Raw genomic sequence first — 16,859 nt, 5'->3', positions numbered from 1 at the left:
CTTGCCTTCTGGCATTTGCTTTTTATCATAGAGAAGTAGCAAATCCAATTACAAGATGTTTGATTCACTGGGCAAATCCTACTGGAACATTTTCGGCTCTGCAGGATACCACTCAGTACTGAAGAACCACTTGTCAGCATAACGATGTAAAGGACCACATTCTGTGATTCACACTTGAATCTGTTTGCCAAATGAATTTCAGGAAGGCACTTCATGAAATGCTCCAAAACTCTCTTTAGGATTCAGATTCCTTTTTTTTTTTTTTGCTTTCATTCATAATTATTCTTTGCATACACTAAAACTAATAGTGCAATGAATTCACCTCTCCCATGGTTTTTGAGGAGATTTAATTCCTCCAAACATGAAATGCCCAAGGATAAAAAGAAGCTTCAACATTTCAGTTAAGCAGATGCTTTTTGCTATAATTTGACTTATTGTTAAACAGGTGGTTTTGGTTTTAGAGTCAATTTTCCACATAAAATGAGGTAAATCAGAAACACCCTTAAATGAAATCATCCAGTCTATGTCAATGGGAAACTGGACTGAAATCAGATTCAAATGCTTGTATTTGAGAGAACTTACCAGGACTCATTTGTAAAGTAAATAAATAATCATAAAACCAGTGTCTTACAAGCAGTTAAAGAAACCATACCTTCACATTAAAAAAAAGGAAAGAAAAAAAGATAATTTTTTATTTTCATTAACTTACCCTGTGATCTGTTTATTAATGAAACACATTAAGGTAAATAAAACAGGGAACAATTACTTTTAACAGTATTAAGAGTTTTCATTATAAGTTATAAAATTTGCTCTGATACCTAATACAGTTTAAAGATACAATTTAAATTCATGAACAGACAATGTCTCTTGCATACATATGTACATGCACACTGTGCACCACCACAGTGGAAGTCAGTTGGAAAAATGCTGAAAGAATGCACCTCCCTCAGAAAGGCTGCAATAATATCAGACAGGAAAGGGTAGAAGTTGCTTGCTTTTCAATAGAGACAACAAACTGAAGAGTATTTGTAGTTTTCAGAATAGGGAGAAGTAGAGATGGAAAAGACTTAATTGACAAACTTGCTAAAAATATAATATCATCTCATGCCTTTTTATTCTCTTAGTCTAGTTCTCAGCTGATGAATCTTCCATTATCTCTTGCAATGGAGTAACCTCAGTTTCAGTTCTGCTTAGGTCTCAATGTGCAGAGGCTTGTCTCTTCCATATTCGTTTTTTTAATATTTCACTGTTCTGCTCTGCTACCAGGAACAAATCTTATCCTCTTTCTTCACTTATTCTATCAATTACATTAAAGGCTAATATCCTTTTTTAATCTGTCTCATATACCAAAGATGTATTAATCCAGGGTGGTTCTTATTTGATTCCATTAAACTTTGTAAGCACTTTCCAGGTGCCAAGGTATTCAGAACAGGATAGGAACAGAGCATTAGGTCATCCAGGCCAAATAAAGGGTGTTGTATAATCAATTTAATGTAAAAGATTTTCAAAAAGGATTTCTTTTCTTTTCTGTTCTGTTTCAAGGTGTGGAATAAAATATTCCAGGTATGCTCTAAAAAAACCCATCAGATTTGCAAACTGTGCATATTTTTTTTTTTAATGAAATCACATTTTATGAGAGTCATAAAAAAAAAAAATCCTAAAAATAGAATGCCTTGTCTAGCTATTGATATTGCATCCTTCAAAAATTCTTGACTTTAAACCTATTTTTAAAGGATAGGAGTTACTTTAGACCCCTCTGATATTCCTATGTCCTAACACCAGAGAGCAGTTTCAGTTAAAAAAAAAATAAAATTAAAAAATCTAAGTTGCATTGTATCTGGGACCTAGGTCTTGACACTCTTCATAGTCAAGTTGCCTTTTCTTCCTATAATATCTCAGAGCATAAATTTTGTCCGTCACTTTCATGCTTATCCATAAAATAAAATTCCTCTTTCTCCTATCATCTTGCTATTTGGTACATGCAACATATCTCTTCCTGCAAAATGAGGGGGGGGGAAACTGTTTATACTTCCATTATCATTCAACATAGTCCTTACCTTGAATTGAATTAAGATATCTTGGGACATTCTTATTAATTATAAATTCCCTTTTGACTAAAAATCCATTAATCAGGAAGTCAGGAACACCACTAGAATTTGTGTTGAAATTTGCCTTTCTAAAAGTCATTGTTCAGGTCATACTGTGGTTTTGGGTGGTTATTATAATGTATTGTACCTATGTACGAAATAGCCTTTGAAAAGTTCCTAGCTATTATTTGGTGCCATGAACACCCACACATACTTCTGGTAAAATGCTGTCTTTTTAACACACTTTTTCTCTCAGGTCCTTAAATTCTGGTCATTCTTCAAGTGTATTACAGTAGTTTAGAAAGGAAAAGAGAAAGAAAAAAAGCAGTTAGAGGAGTGGAAAATTGGATTAAAAATTCAATATGGCTAAAGACTTCAAAACAACCCCCAAAATTCAGCTGATATTGTTTCAGCTAATTGTTATTGTTAGTTGTTAAGATTACTTATCTTCTGGACTAATACTCCTGATAGAAGCAAGCCAGACACCCAGTTCTTTTTGAAGCTGGCAAAATATTGTTATTTCTCCATATTTTCTGTTCTGTTTTTTTTAACTTTTCATTCATTTCTTTCTTTTTCCAACCAGTTTTTACCTTACTACAACACAATTCTTCCTTTTCCTAGCCTACATCAAATTCTCCTTTCTCACCGAGAAGCTGAGCCACTGAGGGTCCCTCCCCACTTTTTTCCCAATCTTCATTTAAAAACTGTTTTTCTGTTTGCACCTAAGATCGATGAACTACCTACTCACCGTCAGTTCTGTCCCCACCACTGTAACTTATCTGCAATAACAGTTTATTGCATCTTTATCCAAGTTTTTTACCTCTCTCTAATCTTTGTGTGTCATTATCCCCCCATTACCTGTGTGAGCCTCCGTTGCTTCTCTGTTCAATGTTATCTCTCAATCAGGCCTCTCTGTACAGATTTCTTTTGATATTTTATTTCATAGAAACCTATTGTAAAAAATAAATTGTGCTGTATTATATTGTTGAGCCAGAGTCCCTGTGAGTCATTCAGAGGGTAATTTTGCCTATTTCAAGAGAGCTTATGTACTTTGTAGCCTTTGCTGTTGTATCTCCAACTGAGCAGGTGTTCTCAGTACTTTATGTATTACTAGAATGTTAAAATGCACAATCAAACTCAACACTTTTCAAATTCATTACCTACTTTTTCTTTCACTCGAAGAAGCTTCTTAAGCCAAGAAGCAAGTGGAGGAGACACAGAAATAGGAGGAGTTCACACTAAAAGTAAATTCTGGCTAGGATGACTTTAATAAGGTAGGAATCATGGTGAGTGGTAAGTGACAAGAAGTGAGAGACTAGAAGAGCCTGGTGTTTAAAATGTAAAACTTGATTTTCATGCAGTGATTAAGAAAGAAAGAAGCTAGACAGAGTCAGACCTGCGTTGGAAAGGAGCACCAAGTGTGCTGGGCCAGGGGCCTTTCAGTCCATGGGAGACATTCACAGGATGAATTGCCTCCTGGTCCACGCAGACCACCGTACAGCAGGGCTGGGGAAACCAGCAGGCAGGTCCTTTGCACGTTCCAATTTTCTCCTCAGCTTTAAAAGCCAGACTGAGCTAAAATCTATAGATATATCTAGTTTAGCTCAATTGAAGTTATTCAGAAATATTACTTCTGGAATGGTTTTGTGTCCTTTCAGCTGAAATCTGCAGGAGTTGCAGAAATTCAATGCAAGAGCCCCATGTCTGTTAGAAAGCAGCAGAGAGCTCTTAATTATCAAGTACTCTCCCAGTTGTTTCAAAAGAATAACTAAAACATCAAAGTCTGGTGTTGGTGCTGTGACATCAGCATGGCGCGGCGCATGGTCAAAGTAGTTTCTCTGGAGCAAAGGAGCTAATAGAATGGATTAAGAAAATTATAGAAGTTATTGTTATCAGACCTTGATGGTGAAGCCACCCAACATGTACTACCAAAAGAAGTTTGGCAGTCAAGAAAGGAGCAGAGGTTATGGAAGGCAGAATTAGTCTGAGAAGATTTCAAAGATCCATGAAGAATTGTGTTGAAAAGCAGGAGACAGAAGGCTTGGCAGTTGAACTAAGGAAGAAACGTGAGGCCTTTGCAAATAGCAAACTTATGTGCAGATGATGCATGTTTGAAGAGCTAACAGCTCCAGGATTTCTGTGTTTCTTTTAAATAAGAATGTGTAAAGGTGAAATATTAACTTCCTGAATAAATTTTCTGAATAAAGAAAACAAAGTAACAAGGAAAAGTTTAAAAAAAACAAAACCAAACCCAAAACCGATGAACACCAAACTAAATGAAACTTTAAAGTATATTATGGGTAAAATTGACTTTCTAAAACTAATTTCATACCATTATCTGTATTAATTTTCTCAAATAGAAGGAAACATAACCAATGCTTGCCCTTGGAAACACACCTATAAAAATTAGAGACTTACGGTGTTTAGTTGGCAAAATATGACCAGGACTACTTCAGTAAGCTTTATTACTATTTATATTGGTAACTTTTACATGTCTCTGTAAATTCAGCTAGCAACTCATGAAGAAGAGCAGGAAAAACAAGCATAGATTGTATTTCCCAAACCTCACTGCCTTAATTACTATGTTTGTGACAGGAGTGGGGGAGTTTCCTCTAGGAAGTAATATTTTAAGAAAATCCCAGGCTAGGACATAGGAGACCTCTTCATGGACATAGGCATATTTTTTTGTGAAATTGATGTGTAAGACTTTGGGTACTTCTTTCAAAGTTCATCCCTTCATCGTGGCTCATGAAAATTTGTAGTGAAGAAATAGCACTTCAAAGTCCATTGAAATGAGTGGATACTTTTCAAGCCACTTTTTGGCCTTGGACCTGGCCATCAGCATGCCTGCTTTGTAGACATTTCTTTTCCTTTGCCAGGCTTGGGAGCATTCTCTGGTTCCTACGCAGCCGAGTGAATAAATTCAATGCAGATAAAGATATGAATATGCATGAGTTCTCAAAGTTGCCATGATTCACTAAATCAGATTGTTTAAATTTGATCCCAAAATAAGTTCTTACAAAAGAAGTTACTGAAATAGGTTTCTACGGATATCTCACTTCTTTAAAGCTAGTTTCATCCACATAATTCCCCTTCTTCCAGGAGTCTGTCAGAGTTTCTGACTTTAATTCATTGCAAGCCAGCTGAAACTGGGAAGTCCATAAAGTTGCCATAGTAACTGAATGGACAAAGACCTAATTCACTAGTTTATATAAGCCAGAACTCATATCCTGCAGACAGTAAGGGTCTTAAATTATTTAGGTCTATAAAGTCCACTGTTAATGGATTACATATATATATATTTAATAAATAGGTGTCAGTTCCTTTGCTAGTGAAAAATGAGCTTTGATCGCTCCATGCTTTCTCAGAAGTAGTTGTATGTTGGATAGTAAGCCAATCAAAAAGTCAAGGGGAATGAAAAGGAACAAGAAACCAGCGTATGGTAACAGTAGTGCTTTCCATGTTAAAAGAGACTATGAGTTATATTATTAATTTATTAAGAGTTTATTTCGAAAAAGTTCCCCAAACTGAGCTGTTAAACTCCATAAAAGCTGTGTGGATTTAACAGTAACAGAGGATGGCACACTCTGAATTTTGCAATCTAATGAAAACAATGGGACTAGAGTCAATTGTTATTGTTCCCAGTCCACAGATAATATTTGCAGTGACACTGCTCAGATAACGAGAAAGATGTGGAAGAGCAAGACTGAAGGACAAGTTTCTTGTAGAATGGGTTATGAATCACACCATTTTGTCATGGGCATTCTTTTGGATTAAAATAAGTGTGGCATAGTCAACTGTTTTTCTGGGTGGTGTCAAGATGGATGTGACAAAATTAAGTAACAAGAAGTTACTTAAAACTTAAAAAGTTATTTATATATTTGCTTAGTTCCGATAATTCCCTGCTTCTCAGCTTCTTGATCACGAACTGAAAGTCTTTTACTTTGAATTGATTTGAGGTTACCCACTAACTCTGAGAACAATAACAGTTTTCTTTTTGTCTGCTTAATTTTGCCCTCCTTCCCCACACCTTCTGCTTTATGCAACATTTAGCAATTGGGCAGATTAAAATCGTAAAACAGGCCTGCTGCACTGCAAATTTCCTAAATAGCATTGGTAAATATTATAAATATCATAAACATTGTTTGGGAACTTTGCACTAGTGAATGTATAGGGTCATTTTAATCATCGAATCTACCTATAACTTCAGTGTCTTAGAGAACTGATTCTATATAATTTAATTCCCTAGATTAATGATTTCTGTATCTCTTTTTCATGAGATTCCTGAGTACATCAGTTATTCATTTTAATCCTGCAAGTGTGAAAAGAACAGCCCAGATGGGAATTGCCAGTACATCTTTATTATATTTTATGTTGCTTTGTTTTATTATTTTCTTGCAGTTTAATTCTAGTGCCAGCTTTCAGCAGGATGTTGAACCTGAAAGTTTCCCCTGCACATTTAATACAAAGAGCAGACTGAAACCTCTATTTCTCCCTGGGTGGAATTCCACTGCTCATCATTCTATCAAACTTTATCAATAGATTTACATTTTGTGTCATGCTAGCTATGTCCTATCATTCCAGGTGGTTTGGGTCCTTTTACAGATTCTTGCCTAGGACTTGTAAATAGTGGATAAATGGCAGGAGAGCCAACAGGATGTGGAAAACTATTCAGAGAAATAAAAAGAAGATTGTTAACAAAAGTGAAAGAAAACAAGCAACAGTTAGATACACCACTATCATAAATTTCTTTTGTTGTCTCATACAATAATAGAAGGGTTGGGGGTTTTTTTGTGATTTTAGGTAAGTTTTGCTTTGTCCAGGAAGCTCTCATGAGCTGCGAGATAACATAGACAGCTTCCTTAATCATAAGTTTCCTCTCATCTCCCTTCTCCAAGCTCACTACTGTTCAGCGCATTTTGACTTTTTAGAGGTCTCTTATGGAAAATGTTTTTTATTAGAAGTCCTATAATTCAGGACTTCTACTATACAACTAGTTTTTATGGGGTTTTTTTTGCTTAGGTTTTTTTTTGTCCCTCAAAGACAGTTACAGAGCATATGAACTTTGTATTGTGTGTGTTACTGTCTATTTAGCCTTCAACAGTAAGCATTCATTTTAAAGAAAATATCTGTCCATTGGACACTCAGAATTAAAAGGCCACTCTGAAAATCAGTGCCTAAATCACAGAAATATATTTAACTGCTTTCACAAAGGACATCATACGCCAGTGTAATGAATGAAAGGGTATTTTCCTGTGCAGGGTGTTTGCAAAATACAGAGATGTTCTCAATTACCTTGAGGTGAAACTTCATTCAGTAGTGCATCATAATTTCACTAGCACTTTGTTTAAAAAATCCTAAGATTAAAGTATTTAGACAACTGGCTGAAAATTCGTGTAGAGATAAACTGGGATTACTCCTTCGTCTCACGGTTTTGCTATAGAGACATGTACAAAAGAGCACTAATATTTTAATCGAGTTCCTGCTGTTATTACCAACAACTGTCTGACAGGAAAGTAAATTCTGTGCATTTTCACTCTCATTTTCCTTCAAATTACTTTTGTGACCTCCTTGCCCTTAACTGAAATATGACTCAAAATGTGCGTCGCTAATGCTGATTATGTTATTGTACTATTTCACCCTCACAGCTGCGCGGTAACAAAGGAGTAGAAGCAGGGACAGGGTATTGGCATGGTGCTATGGAATCTTAAGAATGGCACAGAAATCCCCCACTCTGGGAAGGGTCCAGGGCTGTTATCCACGCAAAAAGTGGTAGCATAGAAATGTGAAAACAAAATAAAAATGCCCCACTGGATAGAAAATACAATTTTCCTAACAAACAAATAAATACAAGGGATTCAAGCTTTTGCAGAACATGAAAATAAGCTCTACTGTGTAGATTAACCAATAAATCTAATGTGCTGACTCTACTCATTGCTGAAATAGTGTCAAGAAGGATTAGGTAAAACTAAAAGAAACAAATGTATGAAACATTCACACACAGCCCCCAAAAGAAAAGAGGTAACATGGCAGCTATAACAGGGAATAGATAAGGGTTATTAGGTCTTCTGAATCTGCCTTTTGGGATGTCTTGCCATTTTCTCTACTTGATATGAGGTGACTTTTACAGAACACACACCGCAATATTCAAAATAAGTAAATAGAACAGTTCTACTGCTTAAAACTGTGATTAGCTTGAAAAAAATATTTTACCTTGAGGAAATGGTTGAACTCTGAGCTGTTTCAAAGTTGAAATATTCCAAGCTGATCAAATTCTCTGAAATGCTTCAAAAGAATATCTTTCTCTGTTAAAGAGAATCACAAGGAAAAAAAAAGTTATCTCTTACAAATCCAGTTGGTTCATATAAACAGGAAGAGAGGGCATTTTTATCTGTAGATCACATCACTTGATCTTTTTTCAAAGTGATATCAAACTGGATGCTGAACTATTTGCAGCTGGGATCAAATAGAGACCAAGCAGGCTTTGTGAAAAGGCAATCTTAAAGCAAAATATGATCTATTATCAGGATTCTTGCAATTCGGTCTATTTGGATTTACAATGCCATCTTTGTGGAAACAGCAACTGATTCAGTATACAGGCCACATAATTCATCTACAATGAAAGCACTTCACCTTGAAGAGCACTTCCTCCATCGGCTCTCAGTAGAACATTGTTCTATATTAAAAATTCAGTTCTTTTTGTGCTAAATGGTAAATGAATTGTAAGAAGTCCCCTTTTTACCCCCTCAGAGTACTACCTTTCTCTTCTCCAATCCTCTTAAAGGAGAGTTTATAGTTTATAGCTTATAGTTTAACATAAGTTTTTTCAGTAGCACCATGACTTTAGGCTGCCTTTTCCCTCTCTTCTAACACCAGCCACTTTTGCTGCCCCTGGTCAGCCCCTCTTGTTTGTTGTTTGAATGGAGAAATCGTATGCTATGACTTGAACAAACAAGAAAAAAAAAAAAAAGGTTTTTTGCTAGGTTATTTACTACTTGTACAATAGAAGAGAAGGTTTGAAGGGAGAAAATGCCTGATAAGGTAGGAGAGTGGCTTGGATGCTTACAGCATGTTTATGGCTTCATCTCCTTAGTAAAGATGGTACTGTTTCTTTTCAAGGCTAAGGTTAATCTCTTCATGTCACAGCGCTTTTTCTTATATAGTGTTCAGTTTGTTCAGCATCTTAATACAATATCTAAGAACTACTTCCAACCTCACTACATCTAAATCCAAATCCAAATGCTCATACCTCTTTAGAATGCTTAGACAATATCCCCGAAACAATGGGGTTTTTTTCTGTGTAGGATGCAGAAGGATGAAAAGAATGGAAAGAAAATTAATATTTCAAGATAATGCCTTTTGATAAGATTTTAGCACAATTTCCTAACTGATACATAAATATCACAAAGATTGGCTCAATACAAGAATCAGTGCAAAATAGAAAGTACTTGGTGCTTAATCACTTTACCCACCCAATAACCAAGATTCTTCCTGGCTTTCTCATTCTTTATAGAAAGAGGTCTTTGACTGGGTTGAGTTTAATGGAATAAATTGAACTCCATGGGTTTTGCTTAAAGTTATCAGCAAATGGCAAATGAATCTAAAAAAGTGGTAAATCATTCCCCTGCTGTAATTGTAACTTGCAAGATGGTTAGAAGAGAAAGGCATAATTATTTTTATTTTCTTTATCACAGATTTAGAAATGGGAGAGTTAAAAGGCATTATGAATATTAGAAAACAAAGCATAAACTAAATATATATACAGTTACTGCATTGTTAGAAGTATTTCAGAAGTTCAAAGTGTAAAATAATTTCCAACACTAAAAAGGATGGGTTTTTAACACATCATTAATATCACTGGTGGACTATTGCTGTACAGCCAGGTTGTGGCCTTGTAAATGATCAAAAATGAACCCCAACTTATGTTTGCTAATTAAGGAGCTTATATGTGATTTAATGGACATGATATTAGATTGTTTCCTTTTTTATGTATGTAGTTTATTTTTTAAATAAATGGTAAATAGTGGTAAACGCACAGACTTTTATGCAAACTTACCAATATATATCTATAGCTAGCTACCTAATGGAGAAGTCCTGAAGATCTAAAGCAATTACTGTTGAGGTATGCCCTCTAAAAATGTTTTCAGTCATTGTGACTTCAGTGCAAGACACTTGAATGAAACTTCTTTTTAAAAACTAAAAACCGTGCCCATGGTATTTTATGCCCATTGTTTATAAATATGTTGGTGTTTAAAAATAAAAATGGTGGGGTTTGCATGTGAAAACCATAGTTTAGTATTTTAGTTTTTCAAAGCTTGAAAAGGGTTATTTGTTTTCTTTAAATTCATTTCCTCTTTTGAGAGAGGGATGTGAGAATATATAACTTTGAATTTGATTTTTTCAAACTGATTTTTAACTAACTGTGAACTAATTTTGAATCAATTTTTAACTAACTGTTAACTTCATGAAGCAGTAGAGGGCAAGGCCGAGCAGGCCATGACTAATAAACCTCCTGTGATTTGTCAGCACTGCAGCTGCAGCCTGCATGCCCGAGCTTGGCAGTGTGACTGGCAGCAGGGCTGGGCTGGCTCAGCATCCCCCGGTTATCTCCTTCCCCCAGATGTGGGAGGCAGCAAGCTGTCAGCGGCTGCTGAGGCTGTCACCTCTGGTTCTCCCTTGCATCAAGCAATCGATGTGTCTGATGGGCAAATACCTTACATTGTCTTTTACACAGATGAACTTGCCGCCACTTGACAGAGTTCCAACCTTTTACACCTATTAAGGAAGGAAACAATAATGCTGTCCTCTTCTCTCTAGGGTTTTCTATATGCTACCTCTGACTGTGTCCTAAATGAATCAAGAAATCAATTTGCAGCCTCTCTGCCTCAGTTAAATCAAACTTATTCACAGTTTCTGCTGAGTAAAAAACATCCAGTGCTTCTCCACAGTTACCCACTGTCACTTTGACAAGCTATATCAGAGCCTTGGCCAAAGTTACAATGTCCAAAATGTTTAATTTCCCCCCTATTTTTTTTGTTAGCTTTACTTGTTACTTTTTTATTATTTTATTACATTACCTTTATTAGTACTGTTTGTGTGAATTAATTCTACTCCTAGAATCATTGCCTGCTAAATACAACTGCTAAATGAGGTAGAAAAATTAATTTTATTATCAGAAGAACAGAACATAATATGGAATAAAGTTCCTTTTTATTGAAAAATTGTGACTACAAGATGAAATATTACAGTGTTTATTGTGGACTCATAGATTTTATAGGCCTGTTAATAACCTAAGAGTTTATCTAATTTTTTTCCATGCCTGTGAATGATTATTCTTTATGGCATAGATAGCATATTTCTTTTTAATAATACAAAGCCTGAGGCTCCCATGTTTCCTTAAGACTGCATTTATTAATTTAAGCACCTGAAAGTTAAAGACCTAGCATAACATGCCTGTGCAGGCTCCCTCAGTAGTCAATGGAAAGAGAAAGGCATCTGTGGTTTACTGCACTGTAAGAAAGGTAACTAACATACAAAGTCTAAATCACCCTCTTTCTGTCTAAAGAAGATCTTGACAATTAACCTAAGCTAATAAATTACCTAAAAGACATCTACAAACAGGTCAGATGAACTACATTCTTAGTCTCATTGTCATCCCCATAGAAATATTCTATTTTTGAGCAAGTTCTGTCACTTCTGAGTTCATATTAATATTAGTGAGGATCAAGGTACATCATGTTAAATATGTAAGTATTAATTTACAGTTAGAAGTATAGCTTACAGTTCCTCTGTTAGCTATGTTTTGCATTTTAGGTAGAGATAGATGAATCCAGTAAAGGAAATTAGACCAGAACAAAGATGTTACATAGATTAAATAGCTTAAAATAATGTTTGAAATTCTTATAAAACACACTATTTGTCTTCTTGGTACAAGTTACTTTGAATTATAAAAGGAACACTTTTTAGAAACCATTTGTCTCTAGATTGGACAGGAGGAATAATATTATCCGAAGGACTTGACATTTCTTCATGTTTTCCAGTATATTAAAAAAAAAAAAATCTTCAGGAAACTTTTTCACACACATTTTGAATTCTTACTTAACACAGCTGATTACCAGAATGCTCTTCCTCCATATGGTTACTATGATTTATGATCTATATGATCATAATGTCATACTACTATGGTATCATACTACAGTATGTAAATCATAGATACTATGTGATAGTGTAGAAAAAAGGAAAACGTTTCTTTTGGATGTGAAAACACATCAAAGCAAAGCTAAGTTTTCTTTGTTTCCTCACTTTATTGTTTTCTGTGATTTTGTGACATACATATTAAAACTCTCAAATTTTTCATGCATTACAGGTGAATACGATTTCAGTCTTTTAGTGACATCGCTTCATTCTCCAATAGGTTCTGCTGTGTGGGCCTGTAGGCTCATCTCACTTCCCTGGTTTAGGTATAGTGAGCATTGCTCCAACATACCCAGACTTAAAAAAAGAAAGCCTACACACAACAATTACAAATTCCTAGAAATCTAAAGTTGCTGACTGTAAAAGGCCACTGAAATTGTTCCAACAGAGTTTATCTTCAGATATCCTACTGAAATAGTATACTTTTTACTCTCTGACATTTGTGATTAGTAATACTCAGCAATACTTGTTTTCATTTGAAACAAAATGGACCAAATCAGGTTATGGTAGGTCAGACTTAAGCAGTATTTCTCCACTTGGAAATCAGCTGTTATTCTGGAGAGGCTATGTATTAGAAAAAAGAAAAAAAAAAAAAAAAAGAAAGGAAAAAAAAAGGAAAACCACACAACAAAACCCCCAATAGACAGAAAAGTAAAAATCCATGATTTATGACAACGTAAGTTTTTCACATCTTTGAATTATTTACATTTCCAGTTTTTATAATATAACTGGAAAATGTGATTATAAATTTACATTTCAGAGTTTCTATGAATACTTCATACAGGCAACAAACCCATGTTTGTAGACACTATATTGGGTGGTAAGTTCTTTAAATCTTCTTTTCTTTTGACAGAATAGCTTCATTTGTGGGAAATAAACAATATCATCTAGTGAGAAAAGCTTTTTTTTTTTTAATGTAACTTAATTCTTAGGTTTCGTTTTAAGGACTCAGTGTAATAGGAACTGTTTGTTTGGTTTTGTTAATGCTGGGTTGCTAAGAACAAGCAGTTACTTGTCTGGGTCGTTCAGATGGTGGTGGTGGAACTAGCTCTGCCCATCAAGAGAGGACGCTTCAGGATCTGGCCTTGGCGTGCTCCCATCGCACGCAGCTTGCAGTGCTGCTCTGCGTTAGCTGCTCCTACCGATGTATTTCTTGAGAAATTTGCTACCTGTCCGTATGTGCACGGCTGGGCCTGGCAGGGCTGGGATGCGCATCCCACGGCACAGGGCAGCAGTCCTGTCACCAGAACAGCGAAACACCTCGGGCGCAGTCAGCCTCCCCATGGCCGCGGGAGCCGCCACCAGAGAAGAAAAGCCCAGAGGGGTCTGGCCACAACCACAGCCATGTCCATGGGCCGGTACGGGGTGCTGAGGAGATTCGAACTGGGGATCCCAGTCAGATATTGCCTGTGGAACCAGTAATTGATGGGGTTGGGGTCGCTGAGAGAAAGACCCTGGAGGTACATGGGGGAGGGACCCCAGGGGTATGTGAAGGGGGGAAACTATTTGGGTACCCATGGGAGGACTCTAAGAGGGAACTGGAGAGAGGGACCCCCCAGAGACAGCCCCAACCCAGACTGTGCACCACACAGTAGGGACTGCTGTGCTGACGTGTCTGAACTTCCTCCTGGAGGGCACCATCTCCCCTCCGCAGGTCAGGGGAGTCGTGTCCCCTGTAAAAAAATCTCATCTAGCTGTGATTAAAACGTTCAGGTAACTGAGCCCATCTAGTCTCCACACTGTCAAATTGGTCTCAAACTGTGACAGTCTTTGAGTCTAGGCTCTGTTTTCCTGTAATCTTTACGTGGGAAAAAATATTTTCATAAGATGATCACTTAAAAAAATAGCTGAGATGATAAACAATTGAGTAGAATAATATTACATTTAAGGCACCAGAAAATGGGTCTAATTTTATAACACCTGCACACTCCTGAAAGCGCGCATATGAAAAGCTGAGCAATCAGCACAGTTTATCTCTATGTGACATTTCCAAATGCTATTAATACATTTCATGGGTCAGTCTTTTATGAAAATAGCTGGGTATGCCAGCTATCTAATGATCTGGCATTTGAAACCAATTCAATTTATATGTTAAATTTGATGTTAGGGGAAAACCAATACACTTACCACATTTTCGTTCTGTAAGTCTGGTTGTCATCTTAATTTGTCTGGAAATGTCTTTTTATTTTCCAGGGGTACCTCATGGGATATAAAGTAGCATAAATCATTCTAGCTCTTCTACCATTGGGAATTACTGTTAAGGGTAAATTTTGGTCCAGCCAATATATATCACAGTGACAGATAAAAAGAACAGCAGCAATGCCCTTAATCTTCTCCGACAGCTATCTGTATCTCATGGAGAGAGACAGAGTGAGAGATCAGCTGTTTGAAGATGAACAGGGCAGTAATTGAAACTAGCACTGTTTTCCAATTTGTTAGCGAAGATGGGGGTTTTATAGGTTGCACCATATTGGCACACGTCCTCTTCTCCCTTCATTCTTTCCCTCAAGTTTTCTGTGGACTCTACTGGAAGCTGAGGTGCCTGGGAAGGGCCTCATGAGTGCGACCCATTGTCACAGCTCATGGACCCTTGGACAATGGTCTCTTTTTGTGTTCTTCATCTGAAGGATGAAAGAGAGAAGGCATTTGTACCATTTAGAGAAAAAAAATCTCATTTCTTAGCACCTGAAATGTCATGGATATGTCAAAAGGCAACCAAAGTTAGGACTACTCCTAGTCTGTGTCCATCTTCTCAAAAATACATGCAAATGCATCAAGGCACTAGGGAGCTTCTGTTGCAGTTTGCACATTCATACTCTTCATGTCAACATGTAACACAGAGCAAGTTTTTGTGTATGGGCATGTATGCTTGTATGACTGTTTTCAGTAAATTTAAAAAAATATGCAGAGAATATTTAGAGTATTTTGGATTATACAAGTTCTTACATGCTGCTGTGTTATGATTTTCTCAGCTTTATTTACGAAGTTTGTTGGCAGTCTTCTTGACATTTTCAGAGTGCTTCCAATCATCCAGAAATCACAGATTAATGATTTAACAAAGATTCACATCATTTCGGGTTTTGGCTCCCATGTTTAGTCACCATGGGTAAAACTCCTAGGAAGTGAGCTCTGTTCACCTGTGACCACATCCAGTGAACCACAATGTTTACAAAGCAATATAAGACATAGCTCCTTGTTCCATCTCCTGATAAATTCTGTTTTGAATATCTAGATCTCATTTAATAATTTTAAATTGTTAGAGAGACACTAAATACAGTTTTCTTTGCAGTCTTTCAATCCTGTTTTTTTTCTGACTGGTTTTGACAGATGGCATTATCTCACTTCAACTTATCACCGTAAGAGGAAAGATTTACTATGTTGCCTTGTAAATTGTTCCCCACATATTCTACATATCCTATTCACCATTCTGAGAAGATTCTCTAAAGGGAAAGAAGTGTGTAACCAGTGTCTTTACCATTTGCCAAGCATTGCCTCTTTAAATCCCTTTTAATTTTTGTAGTCTTTGTTTTTAAAGAGAACTCAACAGTTTGACTACACTGTCAGAATTCTAACAATGAAAAGCCACAAACCTTCTTTATACTGCATGAGACTGAGGGCAGGGCATTTTAAATATTTGTTAGTATAATAACAATATACAATATTGCTTATATAGTTGTAAAAACAGTTTTAAACAGAAAATTGTCAAGCAAAATAAAACTTCAAGAACTTTAATTTGCTATTTTATTTACCCATGTTATTTACCACTGACTGTCTTAAAGGTCTGTAAAATACTGAAAAAGAGTTTATTCTGCAGAGAGATTTTATCCTGGCTAGATTTGAATCAGGATAAATACATAAAGACAGGGCTCAGTCACACTGAATTCAGTTATTCTTTTGTTATTTATATTTTCTAATTTACTAGGATGTGTTTTGGCTCCCAATGTGTCATGACTCCATGTAAAAAGTAAACCAGGAAAATGTTAAGTGACAGCTTAACACTTCCTCTAATGTTTAGTTAGCAATTTTAAGGTTGCAACAACTGTCACTCATAAGTTGGAAAAAAAAAAAAATAGTGCCAATGCAAAAAAGAGTTGTCCTCCACAAATTTAACATTGCATCAGAATATATACTTTAGAGTTCTCCCTTAATATAGTCTTAGTAACCTTATTTCAGGTATTATCATATTTTTAGTTCCAGTACTATATGTGCAGACACGAAGTGTTTTACTGAGGTTTTCTTTCTTTCTTTTTTCTTTTTTTCCCAATGGGATATCCTTTATGTTGTTTATTTGAATGTTTCTAATTTTGTTGTCTCAGAAAGGAGTTTGATTTAACAGTTAGGTCAGTGGCCTGAGAATGAAGGATTCTAATTTAATGTCACCTTCCATTTACAAGGTCTTCACTATGTTTGTGTCCCTGATAGAAAGCCTGGGAGTAATGTCCTTTTGCAAACATTGTTAACAGTTGCAGCTTGTTAGCAGCAGCAATAGCAATTCCTTTTATGCTACAGGCAATGCAGCTGTGGAGAGGAGACCTGGATCTGTGTATCCAAAGCACAGTTATGTTCCCAGGTCCGTCC

General features: G+C 36.1%; 1 protein-coding gene across 6 annotated transcripts in view; it reads right to left on the bottom strand.

Moving 5' to 3' along the window:
* CDH19 (cadherin 19) overlaps positions 1 to 16,859 on the bottom strand; it is a 118,972-nt gene that overhangs the window by 53,627 nt on the left and 48,486 nt on the right. For 5 of the 6 annotated variants that reach the window (XM_052788221.1, XM_052788218.1, XM_052788217.1 and 2 more), the window contains exon 2: positions 8,301 to 8,392. The gene's annotated coding sequence lies outside the window, so the exon portion shown is untranslated. The remainder of the gene's footprint in view (positions 1 to 8,300; positions 8,393 to 16,859) is intronic. The other variant, XM_052788215.1, reaches the window with a different exon arrangement.

This window comes from Harpia harpyja, chromosome 5 (assembly GCF_026419915.1).
Source record: "Harpia harpyja isolate bHarHar1 chromosome 5, bHarHar1 primary haplotype, whole genome shotgun sequence".
In the NCBI taxonomy this organism is placed as follows: domain Eukaryota; kingdom Metazoa; phylum Chordata; class Aves; order Accipitriformes; family Accipitridae; genus Harpia; species Harpia harpyja.
Note: the sequence above shows the minus strand (reverse complement) of the source record. Positions and strands in the feature narration are given on the sequence as shown.